Source organism: Lepus europaeus, chromosome 4 (genome assembly GCF_033115175.1).
Source record: "Lepus europaeus isolate LE1 chromosome 4, mLepTim1.pri, whole genome shotgun sequence".
NCBI classification, from domain to species: Eukaryota; Metazoa; Chordata; class Mammalia; order Lagomorpha; family Leporidae; genus Lepus; species Lepus europaeus.
Window position 1 is genome coordinate 151375489 of NC_084830.1, and position 12548 is coordinate 151388036.

General features: G+C 48.3%; 1 protein-coding gene across 1 annotated transcript in view; it reads left to right on the forward strand.

The window, feature by feature from the left end:
- The first annotated feature begins 9673 nt into the window (after positions 1 to 9673).
- The window catches only part of MARCHF3 (membrane associated ring-CH-type finger 3), a 155246-nt gene continuing 152371 nt past the window's right edge, over positions 9674 to 12548 (forward strand). Inside the window, exon 1 of the mRNA XM_062189234.1 lies at positions 9674 to 9872. The gene's annotated coding sequence lies outside the window, so the exon portion shown is untranslated. The remainder of the gene's footprint in view (positions 9873 to 12548) is intronic.

Sequence of the window (12548 nt, forward strand, 5' to 3'; positions counted from 1 at the left end):
CCACTCTGCCTGTCAAAAAAAAAAAAAAAAAAAAAAGAATATGTGGTCCAGATGAGACCTTGAGACTTACTTCAAATTCGGAGAGAGAAAGGGGAGGCGTCTCTATTCTGGGGAACTGGGGCTAGCACTGTGGCATAGCCAGAAAGGCAGCCGTCTGCAGCACCAGCATACCATATGGGCGTCAGTTCAAGTCCTAGCTGCTCCACTTCCCACCTCGCTCCCAGCTAATGTGCCTGGTAAAGCAACAGAAGATGGCCCAAGTCCTTGGGAGATGCACCCAAGTGGGAGACCCAGAGGAAGCTCCTGGCTCCTGGGTTCAGAGCAGCCCTCCTCTGGTTGTTGTGGCCATTTGATGAATGAACCAACAGATGGAAGATATATATATATATATATATATATATATATATATATCTGCCTCTCCCTCTTTCTCTGTATTTCTGCCTTTCAAATAAATAAATCTTTAAAAAATAATAACAATCTGGGGACCAGGAGCAGGTCTTGTGAGGATGTTGTCCCACAACTATGGCCTCATTTGCATGGTACTTTTAGCTCCTTATAAAAAGGAGGCAGCCAAACACACATGGTTTTTCACTCCCCTCAATGCCATTTTGCTTTGAAAGGATCACATATTTTAAAGGGTCAGCTCCATTTTACACATTCCAGGTCATTTACAACTAACTGGGTTTTGTGACTCTGAATGGGAATTAGTGCCCCAAGGTCCATCTTAGCCAATGTGAACCACGAACATACAGCAAGCAAAATCTTTCAGGGACCACCTGACCTTGACCATTCTCTTTCAGGGTCCCTGATGGTTTGGACTGAATTCCCAAGGGCAGCTGTAAACCTGCTAATAACTAGACTATATTTAACATACATTTTTTTGATCATGGGAGCTGCAAAGAATTCTCAAGATGCTTACTGTGTTGCCCTAACTCAATAACCTTGGGTCCTTGAGTCAGGACAAGACCAACAAGCTCGCCAGGGAGACTTCTAGGGTGTAGTCAGTTGGCATGTCAGTTTCTTTGGGACTACTGGACTGGCTTTTGGTAGCTAAGAAGTTGAAATGCCATTTAATTTCTCACACAACATTTCTCTACCTGCGATTCTGATTAGGCCTTATGGGAACTCAGAAGCTCTCTTGAAAACAGACAGTGCAACGAGCCTTACTAGTTGGGGAAATTATCTATCAGGCACTGTTAACTGGGTTTTTTTTGAAAATAAGGTTAATTCCAGCGTGTTTCCACCTCAATAATCTTTGAGAATCTCAGCACTGTTGCTGAACATTTTAGGTGGCAAAAGAGCCACATTGGCTCCATTTCAATTGTGAGGGGAACTTAATGCTAATACATGCCTTTGATGGTATTTGCTGAAGTATCTTGAACACTCTTTCATCAATAGGGAAAAGTCCCAGAAATGCACATTATAGATTTTTCCCCTGTAAAGAGATGCAGATGGTTACGATAAGTTACATGATTTCCTCTGAGTCTTTCAAAGTCCTGTAATCCCAATATATCACAGGAAGTGTTCTACCTTTCAGCTCTAGAAACCGAGGCATGGTGAATGTTTCAACACTTTTCTCAGTGAAAACACAGGCCAGGGGCCAGTGTTGTGACACAACTGGTTAAGCCAATACTTGTGACACCAGCATCCCATAATAGAGTTCTGGTTGGGTCCAGAAGACGGCCCAAGTACTTGGGCCTCTGCCACCCATGCACAAGACCCAGATGCAGTTGCAGGCTACTGGGTTTGGCCAGGCCATTGTGGCCATTTGGAGAGTGAACCAGTGATCTCTTTGTCTCTCTCACTGCCTTACAAATTAAGAGAGAAACAATGGGCCACCTGTGTCTCATTCTCTGCTCTTAAGATCTTTAGTGAAGCCTAATCAATCTTACCTGTTAATTTGGCTGTCTCTTTTGGCTTCCTAAAAAAACAAGACATAAAAAATCATGGAAAAACACTCAACCTTCACTCTCAAATATTCATGACTTGAGTCATAAGGCAGAGCCTAAGCAAAGCTAAACAAGACATCTGAAAGGGTTAGAGACAAGAAGAATGTTGTGTGTTTAATTTGGGATTTTAAAACACCCCATCTTGGTGGTTTCCCATTTATCTTCATGCAGAAAGTCAACGCTGGTCCATCATTTGTGGTGGATACTTGACGTAAAGAAAGACTTTTTTTCACTGATCAAGGACTAGATTGCAAAAAAGCCTAACACAAACAAGATCAACAAGCAGTAACCTATTAAGCAAATGTTAAAATTTCCTGTTTTAATTTTTTTATTGTCTAACTATCCACTCACCTCTTCTCCCCTGCCCCTTAGAATTTAAATTATTTACTTGAAAGGCAGAGTCACAGAGAGAGGGAGAGAGGGAAAGTGAAGGTAGGGGGGAAAGAGAGAGTGAGAGATCTACTGGTTTACTCCCCAAATGGCCACAATGGGTAGGACTGGGCCAGTCTAGAACCAGGAGCCCAGAACTCTCTCCAGATATCTGCCACATGGGTCACAGGGACCCAAGCACTTGGGCCATCATCTGCTGCTTTCCCAGGCACATAAGCAGGAAAGGGGATCAGAAGCGGAACAGCTGGCACTTGAACCAGCACTCCAATATGGGATGCCAGCATCATAAGCAGTGGTGTGACCCACTGTGCCAAAACAATGATGCCTCTTTTTTTGATACACATATAGCAAGATTTTAACAAGCAATCTATTTCCTTTCTAAATATTTTTGGGTTAACAACAGTACTTCTCTCATTTGTTTTCTCTCACTTGTATTTTCGTTCTGATGACTAAACAATAAACATCTAATGAGTAACCTGTATCTAGAGAGAAAAAGCTACTTCTTGGTGGACAAAGCCTCAAGCTGAGATGGGGATCTCATAGGGCACTAAGATGAATGGGTTAGATTACAGTGTTAAGGGGGATTAGGGAACGAATTGACCAAATTGAGACAGAGATTCTGGCTTAGTGGAAAGACTAAACTGAGATCAAAATGTATTAAAGAGACTGACAAGACTAATGTTATCAAATGCAGGTATTTGTTGTAATTGCAAAGCAAAGCAAATAAGGGGAAATGTACTTTGTCTTTCTTTTTAACCTGGAACTGGCTTTAGACGTAAAATGACCTACAAGTTAAGCAATTTTCTTTGTTTCCTACAAACTATTTCTAGAGTGATGTTGAGTTCAAGGTGAGGGGCTTACCATTAAATGGGTGTCCTGAGTAAAGTCTCCACAGTCTGCATCTGTTTTTCCCATTAGTCTCCATAAAGAAGTGAGGGGTCCTGCTTGCAAACCCCAGCTCTGCTGATTATTAGTGACATGACGGTGGGCAGTTCTTAACCCCTGGATGCATCAGCTTTTTTCATGCATTAAAGGAGGACTAATAAAATGGATTGCATTTGAATGATATGGTCAAAAAGCTGATGTGTGGTGAAATACCTGTACGGTAGGCATATATTAGCAGTCAGGACAGCACACATTAGAATAATGAGAGAATGGGAGAAGTCAGAGATTGAATCCAGCCTGAAATTCATGTGCCATAGCTGGGCGTTCGGTGTCCTCAGACATTAACTGCTTTTCCCTCTCCAGCTCTTTCCCAACAACTGCTCTGCTAGCATTCTCCAGAACATCTCATGTTTTCCCACCTTCACATCTCTGTCCTTCCCACACCTGCAGCCTCCATCTGTCAAAATTCTGCCCATCCCTCGAGGGCTTCCAGTCCACCATCTTCAGGAATCGGGGTGGGGAGGGGAAGGGAGTGGAGAAATCTCAACTCCTCCTCTAAGATGTGTGCTTGTGGACTAGGGCACCCCGGGAGGCATAAGTGGCCTGCTAGCATTTCTGCAGACTGCCAGCTCCCACATACCGAGGCCTCTGGGACAGGACCCATGTCTGTGCACGGCCACCACACAGACCCTGGTGCCTTGCCATGAGGAGGTGCTGAATGGATGCCTGATTGAATGAATCAATGATTTTTCACCGTGCCCCTGTTGTGCTGCTGGACAAAACACTTTGCCTCTTTCAGTCTCAGTTGCCTCAGCTGTGAAGAGAGGACAATAGCACGGATGTACTCCCCAGGTGTGCTGGGAAGAATAGACCAATGACTGAAAAGCAATTTGGAAATGTAAAATGAAATGCTATATATAAATGTTACATAATCAAAATCATTTCCCTCTGTATTATGTTTTATTTGGCTTTATATCTTTGAGTCCTTTGTGGGTTTCAGAATTTCACAGATGCAATACCATCCACATTAGCACCTAGATTCTCAGGGGTAATAAACAATTTTGTGTATTACAGCTCACGGCTACTTTTCCCTGGCATACTTACACATGAATTTGTCATAATTGGGGGTATTCATAATAACTAATGATACAATTCATTTCTAAGGGATAATCCATTTTTAATTTTTTTTACTCTTTAGCCACTTATTGTTGCAATACTGCTGCCTCAAGAGAGCTATCTCCCATTAAGTCTAAAATCCAGACAATGAGCACACCGTTGAAAAGCCCAAATCCTTCAGGAGCTTATAACGAGACCTGAAAAGTGACTTGGGGTTTTGAAGCACTACTTGTTTTCTATGGCCTTGTTTGTCCTACACCCTGAATCATTCCCTCACTTTGTTGTGATATACAAGGGGACTTCAAAAAGCTCATGGAAGAATGGAATTAAAAGATAAATTTATTTTGATTCAAAAATTTTTTAAATCCACCAATATTCTTTCATTATACAAATCTTTGATGAAATTTCTGAAGACACCTTCATACATGCTATCAAGCATTCACTGAAACCTGGCTCCCCTGGGACCAGGACAGGTGTGCATTAGCCCTGTCCTCATGAAAGCAAGGTAAAGCTAACTTAAAATGATATTTTCTTGGTATTCCAATAGGTTTCCCATAGAAGAGTAAATTTTTCTGGGTATATCCAGTTCCCATAAAAAGATGCTTTTGACTTTTAATGTCTAGCAAGATATTATTCCTAGAACAGTCCTTCAGTATAGATAGAAATTTTGAGGAAGAGATGACCATGACATCATAAGCTGTTTATGAAGGCCAAGGGAGTCATTAAATGTAAATAGGAATGAAACAGTTCTTCGCAAAAGCCCAGAACCTGGAACTGCATCCAAGTCTCCCACATGGGTGACAGGGGCCTACATATTTGGGCCATCATCTGCTACTCTCCCAGGCGCATTAGCAAGAAGGTAGATTGGAAGCAGAACAGTTGGAAATCAAATCACCACTCAGATATGAGATATGGGATGTTGGGGGCTGGAGATCTAGTCTAGCAAGTTAAGACACTGCCTGCAACACTGGTTACAGGCATATGGACACCAGTTTAATTTCAGGCTGCTCCACTTCCAATCCTTACTAATGCACCTGGGAAAGCAGCAGAAGACGGCCCAAATGTTTGGGTCCCTGCACCCATGTGGGAGACCTGGATGCAGATCCTTGCTCCTGGCTTTGGCCTAGCCCAGCTTCAGCTGTTGCAGTCATTTGGGGAGTGAACCAGCAGATGGAACAGCTCTATTTCTCCCCACCATCTGTATGTATGTGTGTGTGTGTGTATGTGGTGTCCCTCTGTATAACTCTGCCTTTCAAATAAATAAATAAATCTTGAGAGAGAGAGAGAGAGGGAGGGAGGGAGGGAGAGAGAGAGAGAAAGGAAGGAAGGAAGGAAAGAAGGAAGGAGGTGAATCCTGGCATCACAAGCAGCAGCTTGATGCGCTGCTGTTTGGCTGGTCAACAGCATTGTTTGGTAGATGGTGTCATCCTGGCAGCAGATTGTGTATCAGAAAAAATCTGTTAATAAAGATACCGCCTAGTTGTGGACAAACACCATCCGCACTATGGTTTGCCAAAAACAGCTACAAGATATTTTGTAATCTACACAGCAATTAGTATTTCAAAGCACCTGATCGCTGTCCCAACTCGTTGAAACTGGTCTGCAGTTGCAGATGGGAGACTAAGACAGGGAGAGTTAATGCCCGCTCCGTATCTGAGAATAAAGCCATAGAAGAGATAGTATCAAAAGGAGCATCTTCTCTCACTGCATTTCTTTGTTAAAATCTTTAGTACAAACTCTTCAAATTGTGAACAATTTTCAAAGTGAATAAATGTTGACAGAGATGATGAGAATGAGACAGATAAATACTATACACCTAAATGAACATTTCCTCAATTGTAGGTCTCTTTCTATAACTTGGCCTATTATGAACACTCATTGCCATTAAAAGATTTAAAAACATTTGGTAATCAAAGAATAAGGATAGTAAAAGCCCTTTCTACCTCATTTCCATTTATAGAAGGGATAGCGATAATCTAATGAGATTAAAATAAAATTGCATGTATATAAAATAGGTTGATTACACTATTTTTCCATATCAACATCATTTTCTACTCCTTTTTGGAAATTAGTACCACCAAAAGTGCCACATATCTGTAGTGCTTTCTTACCATTGTCACAGTGTCTATCTTAAGCAGCCAAATACAGTAGGTCAATTCTGCCACCTCTGTTTTACAGCCAAGTAAGCAAGGGTAAAGGGAGGTTAAGTGACCTCGTGGAACACTCCCCACTGCGGTTGCTAAGATTAGAATCCATGGCTTTTGTGGCCGGTGCTGTGGTGTAGAGGGTAAAGCTACCGCCTGCAGTGCCAGCATCCCATATGGGCACTGGTTCAAGTCCTGGCCACTCCACTTTCAATCCAGCTCTCTGCTGTGGCTTGCGAAAACAGCAGAAGACGGCGCAAGTCCTTGGGTTCCTGTACCCACATGGGAGACCTGGAGGAAGCTCCTGGCTCCTAGCTTCAGATTGGCACAGCTCTAGCTATTGCAGCCATCTGGGGGATGAACCGGCAGATGGACAACCTCTCTATTTCTCTCTCTGCCTCTCTGTAACTCTGCCTTTCAAATGAGTAAAATAAATCTTTAAAAAAAAAAAAAAACATGGCTCATACAAGTCACAGCCTGGTGAAAATGACAAGGTTCTGAAATACTGTTTATGTCCAAGAAGGGCTGACAGCTCCTGAAGACAAATTTGCTTACCATCTATATAGGGACCAGCTCCACTTCCATAGTCCCACTTGATTCTTTTCATTTCCAAGCCATTCCACAAATTTCTTTATCCCTTTGAGTGAAAGGAACATCTTTTCATGAAATAGGTTGGAAATTCACAAGTGACTTCTATGTTCAAATTTTCATGATTTTCTGTTTGTTTCATTCAGGCAGTATTAGCATGGATTCATAGAATAGGCACATCTCATATTCCTTTGTAGTATATGGGGGTGGCCCAAAGTTAAGAGATCACTGGGAGAACTGGTAACCGAAGGAATATAAATTTTATGTCCAAGTGATATGCTCTTGCTGAAAGCCAATTTCTTCAAAGATGGTGTGGAAACGAGTATTCTCCAAATGTGATTTTTGCATGCAATGCATTCTACCAGGGAAAATGAGACCTGTTACTTGTTCAAGAACCTATCGATGGTTGGGTCTGGAACAACTGAAAAACCTGGGAAACTGGGAAAGGAAAGTCATCTGATTAATTCTAAATTATTTTATGAAAGGGCATTTTCTTTATTTCCCCTTTCCATTATCAAATACTAGAGTAGACCCAAGAGCTCCTATTTCCAAGACGATTTCTAAAATAATCATTAGGATCCATGAAAATCTTCTGAGGGGTTAATATGATAAGCACTGGTGGCACAGTTTTTCTCTAGCTATATCCAGAGTGTATGTGCAAGGGGGAAAGCCTAGGAAACATATTTCTTCCATGAGAACGGCCTGATAATTGTCATCAAAAATGGCATCCCATCTCAGCCTTCAATGGAGAGGCTAGCAAGGTTCATGGAGACAACCTAACCCTACCAAGACATGAGCTGAGCCCTGCTGTGTATTCCATTCATGTGGTCCAATTCTTTGTGGGCAATGACCATTCTCCTATGTCTCTCAGCAGCATGTTAAGCAACTTCTGGAATGAAGTGAGATGGTGTCCCCCACACAGCACCCGTCCTTCCAGTACAAAGGCTTAAATGTGTATCATTTCTGCATCGCTGTCAGTTTCTCAGGGCCTGCTCAGGACTGTCCAGGTCTAACTGTTCTGTGTCCTGACAGTCAACCTATGGGCTTTTTCCCAGTGAGAAATGGAGCTGAGAGACAGAGCTGAAACTCAATCCACGCCAGGGCTTACATAAGAGCTGCCATTTTCACAGTGGGAAAGACTGTTTCCACGCCTTTCAGCCACAGGTGATCTCATCAGAACCTTCTCTTGAGAGGTCAGCTACGATATAGGACGTAAAGGAGGCCAGATGGAAACAAAACCTGCAGCTCCTTCACAAGGCACAGGTGCCCTTCCTGAGATGAAACCCTTTAGGTCTCCCGGGATCTGAGTGAGACTATCAGTCGTCTAAGTAGGCACGGACTGCAAGTCTGAGGGTGGTGAAGGTGGGTGGCAGGGCTCCAGGGGGTTCTTTATTCCTAAGAACATGAGTGGGCCACCTACCTACAGCAGGTGCCGCTGGAAGCACAGAAAGGCACTACCCGCACGAAGCACACCGTCTAGTGCTTGCTCACATTCTAGGCCTCGGCCGGGAAAGCTAGGACTCCCAACTCTGCGTTGGATTCCACATTCTCAACCTGGCAGGTGTGTGTGCAGTAGGCACGCAAGGGCTTAAAACGCAGCTGAGGAGTTCCCCGCTGACAGGACGGGGAGCAAGGCGGCAGAGGCCACGAGGCCACCTTGCAGAGCTCCGCGGCCGGGAGTGACCCTGCGGCGCCGCCTGCCAGAGAAATCCCTTGCGTTCGCGCCCTTTCTCCTTGCTAGCGGGGAACTTCCAGGAGGGACGGGCAGCTGTGCCCGGCTCCTCGGCTTCCAGTCCACGAAGACGGATGACCGCGGCCCCCTCGTAGTCCTGGAGAGGCCGCCGCGACGAACGCCTCCGCGCAGGGGAAGGGCCTGCGGGTTCCGAGTCCGTCGGGCGCCCGAGCCCCCCGTTTGCCGCTGGGCTGTGCCAACGCCAGGGACGCCCCGCGGCGGGGAGAGAAGGCGCGGGGGTCCGCGGTGCGGAGCGGGCGGCCACTTCAGAACTTTCTAGCCGGGGCCACAGCTTCGTGCCAGGATCACCAGGTGGAGACAAGAACCTTTCCAAGGAGCCCTGCGCTCTCGCCCGGGACCCAGGCTTCTGTCAGTCCTGGGCGACCCTGCAGGGACTCAGCCTGTTTGGGCCTCAGCTTACCCCGACGGCTGGGGCTCCTGCAGGAACGCCAAGTTCCACGCTCCTGAGGGTGCCGCGACCGGCGAGGTCCATCCGGTTTCGGTGACACCGCGGCTCTCGGGTGTCAGCCGGGAGGTGACCGGGGCCCACCACAGCCGAGCCGAAGGGCCCGGCGGCAGACGCCGTATTCGGCCGCCGCCAACTTCCCCGCCGCGGGCGCGTCAGCCCTGTCAGCCCTGGATCGCAGGCGATTGGACAGCGACCGCAGAGCCCGGGGGCCAGGCCCCGCCCACGGTCGCCAGGGATTCCAGAGCTACTGGGATAGGGTGCCGACTCCGCCCATCACGGGGTTGCTGGAGGCCCCGCCCCCTTGGGGGCGGTGCGGGGCTGGCCCCGCCCCTCCCGCCGCCCGGCTCCGCCTCCCTCCGGAGCGGAGTCGCCTGAGCCTCGCGTTCCGCCTCATTCGCTGAGCAGGTCCGTGAGTTGTCAGCGCGCTGCGGGCTACTGCCGAGCCGGAGCCGCCGGGCTTGCCGTGCTTTCCCCGAGGTGCTCCCCCGAGCCAATGTGCCCCAGTCCGCCGGGGCGTGAGCGGCGGCCGATTCGTGGCAACTTGGGACCCAGGACCCGCAGCAGGAGCATCGGTTTGCGGTCAGGACTCCACGAGGAGGGTGAGTGGCCGCGCGCGGGGCGAGCCGCGCCGGGCGGTCAGTGCGTCCGAGCGCGGCCGCTGTGGAGAGAGGTCCAGCCTGGGCGGGATTCTCCCCGCGTCATCGTCCCCACGCGCGAACTTCTTGTTGGCCCTGCATCCCGCCTCGGCCCGGGACGCCGCTCCGCGTTCGCACCCGCTCGGCTTTAGTTGCGGTCGCTGAGGCGGGGCCGGGGGCGCGGAGGCCCGCGGGTGTGCGGGCGGCGGTTCCGAGGGGGCGAGTGTCCGAGCCCGCGGCGAGCTCCCACGGCGGGGACGCGGCGGCCGCGCCGAGCCCTCGGCTGGGTGCGCGCGCGCGCGCGGGGGGTCGTGGTGGGCGCCCCGGGGCCCGCGGACCGGCGGGGCGCGCGGTGGCCGGGAGCCGGGGCCTCGGCGGGCACCGCGGGGGCCCGACGGCTCCGCCGGCCCTGAAACTTCGTGAGGAGACGACTTCCAGGAGCGCTCCGGCCCGCGCCCCCCTGAGGGGCCCGGACCCTCCCCCCTGGCACGCGCGCCGCGCGCCCGAGGGCTCGGCCAGCAGTGGGCGGTGCGGGGACCTCCCGCCCCGGGGGGCTGCTGCGTGTGTGTGTGCGTGTTGAAGGGGCTGAAGTTGGGACCCAAGGGGCCGCGGCGAGGCGGGGTTCCACCCGACGCCTGGCTCGTGACTCGGCTGTGTCCGATGCTAAGCTCGCAGGCTCCGGAGAATCCAGCGCGATGTGTTCTTGGAATTATTTTTCACGCGCGAGAGCTTGTTGAGCGTACTCAGCAGAGACTCGAGTAGCGGATTCGGGACTGGTTAAAACGTCGAAAATACATGTGAACGTCTAGAGTGGGTGTAGTTAGCTGTGCGTGGACACAGATATCGCCAGTGTGGCCGTCTGTCCAGTGTTGAGTGCGCGCGGTGGAGACAGGTGCGGGGGACTGAGCCTTGCCCTTCCCCGGGCGGCGAACCCCGGGCCCTGGGAGCCGAGCGCGCGTTTGCAAGCTGTGTGCATCGCCCAGCCTGTCTGGGGCAGTGGATGTCCGTGAACTTTACGAGCGTTCTGTTCACTACCGCCGGGTGCAGACTCCGCGTTCCGGCTTTACAGCCGAGCAGCCGCCAGCCGGCCCATCTGTTAAAACACAGCGTGTACACTCGCGGGGCTGCACCGGGGGGCGTGGGCCGGGGGCAGCCCTGAGCAGCAACAACATGCCACAAACAAAGCCTGCCTCCCAAGTTCTATTTTCATTCGTTGTTTGGCCTGAACTTGCAGCTTGGAGGAGGGAGAAGGGGAGAAGGCAATGTTTGTCTCTACAAATGGTGAGCTGCATTTTGTGAAATAATTATAGCTATGGTTTGAGGGGTGGGGGGAGCTTATAGGAGAGGGGAAAATCATTCCTCTAGAAAAGAAATGTGATTGTCACATCATGCAACACTGGTTTACTGCTTTGCAGTGATGTGTATATCAGTGGCTGGATTTTGGCTTTTTTTCTTTTTAAGAGCATGCATTTAACCTGAATTGTTTTGCACCAACAAAACAAACCTGATTAGAGGTAAAGCAGAGCTTCATTGCAGACTACCATGAAGGCTGTCTTAGTAAATCTAATAAAACATGCTTTTAGGAATTTATAATGCAGACATAAATTCCTATTCAGCCTAATCACTAGTTGCAATGGTTTGCAATTTACTCTTTAAAAATAATAAAAAGGCTTTATCACAAAAATTCTGATGACTAAATGAGTATGGGAGGAATATAACAGCTTAATAAGTTCTTGCAGCCAAGTGACTGACACTTTAGAGAACTGTAAATTCCTTTAATAGAGTAATTACTTTGGGTGACAATAAAGGCAGTATTTTGGGGAACTTGATGTTTTTCTCAATAATTTCCTATTTGTAATTACATTTTAATAATCATGTTCGTTATATGAGGGCAGAGTAAACTGGGGTGGTTTTAATAATTCATCAGAAGGGCTATTGTTTCATTTTTATGATATGTAAACATTGAAATGCAGATTCCTAATCTATGAATGTCTTGCCATTTCTGATGGGCTATCCAGTAGGACACAGCTCTTGCCTTGATATGAGCCATCCAAATCAACTGGTTGCTCCTTAGAAATTCAGTTCTTGAGCTGGACTCCAATCCCTCGGATTCAGCTCAGGAGGCTGGGGTGGGGCTTAGGAACCTGTATTTTTAACAAGCCCCTTTGAGTGATTCTGACGCCAGGAATCCCCTCACCACATTTTGAGAAATAGTGGGGTTGATTTTATGATATACAAGAACAATTATACTCTGTTAGTTGGTTTAAAAAATAATTGTTCAGAAATTTTCAGGCAGCGTTTACTGGTCTTGTAAAATTTATAGGTGATGCATTAACTCCCTGTGAGCACAATGGGCCCCTTCTGTCCCGGGTTGGCAAGTGTATTCTAGCCCTCAGTGACCGTCACCATTGAGGTTGGCCCCAGTTTTAAGGACCTCTGCCTGGGGGAAGCAAGGCCATTTAAGACCCTTCTGGGGGCTGGCACTGTGGCATAGTGGGTGGAGCTGCCACCTGCAGTGTCAGCATCCCATATGGGTGCTGGTTCGCATCCTCGCTGCTCCACTTCCAATCCAGCTCTCTACTATGGCCTGGGAAAGCAGTAGAAGATGGCCCAAGTCCTTGAGTCCCTGTACCCTCATGG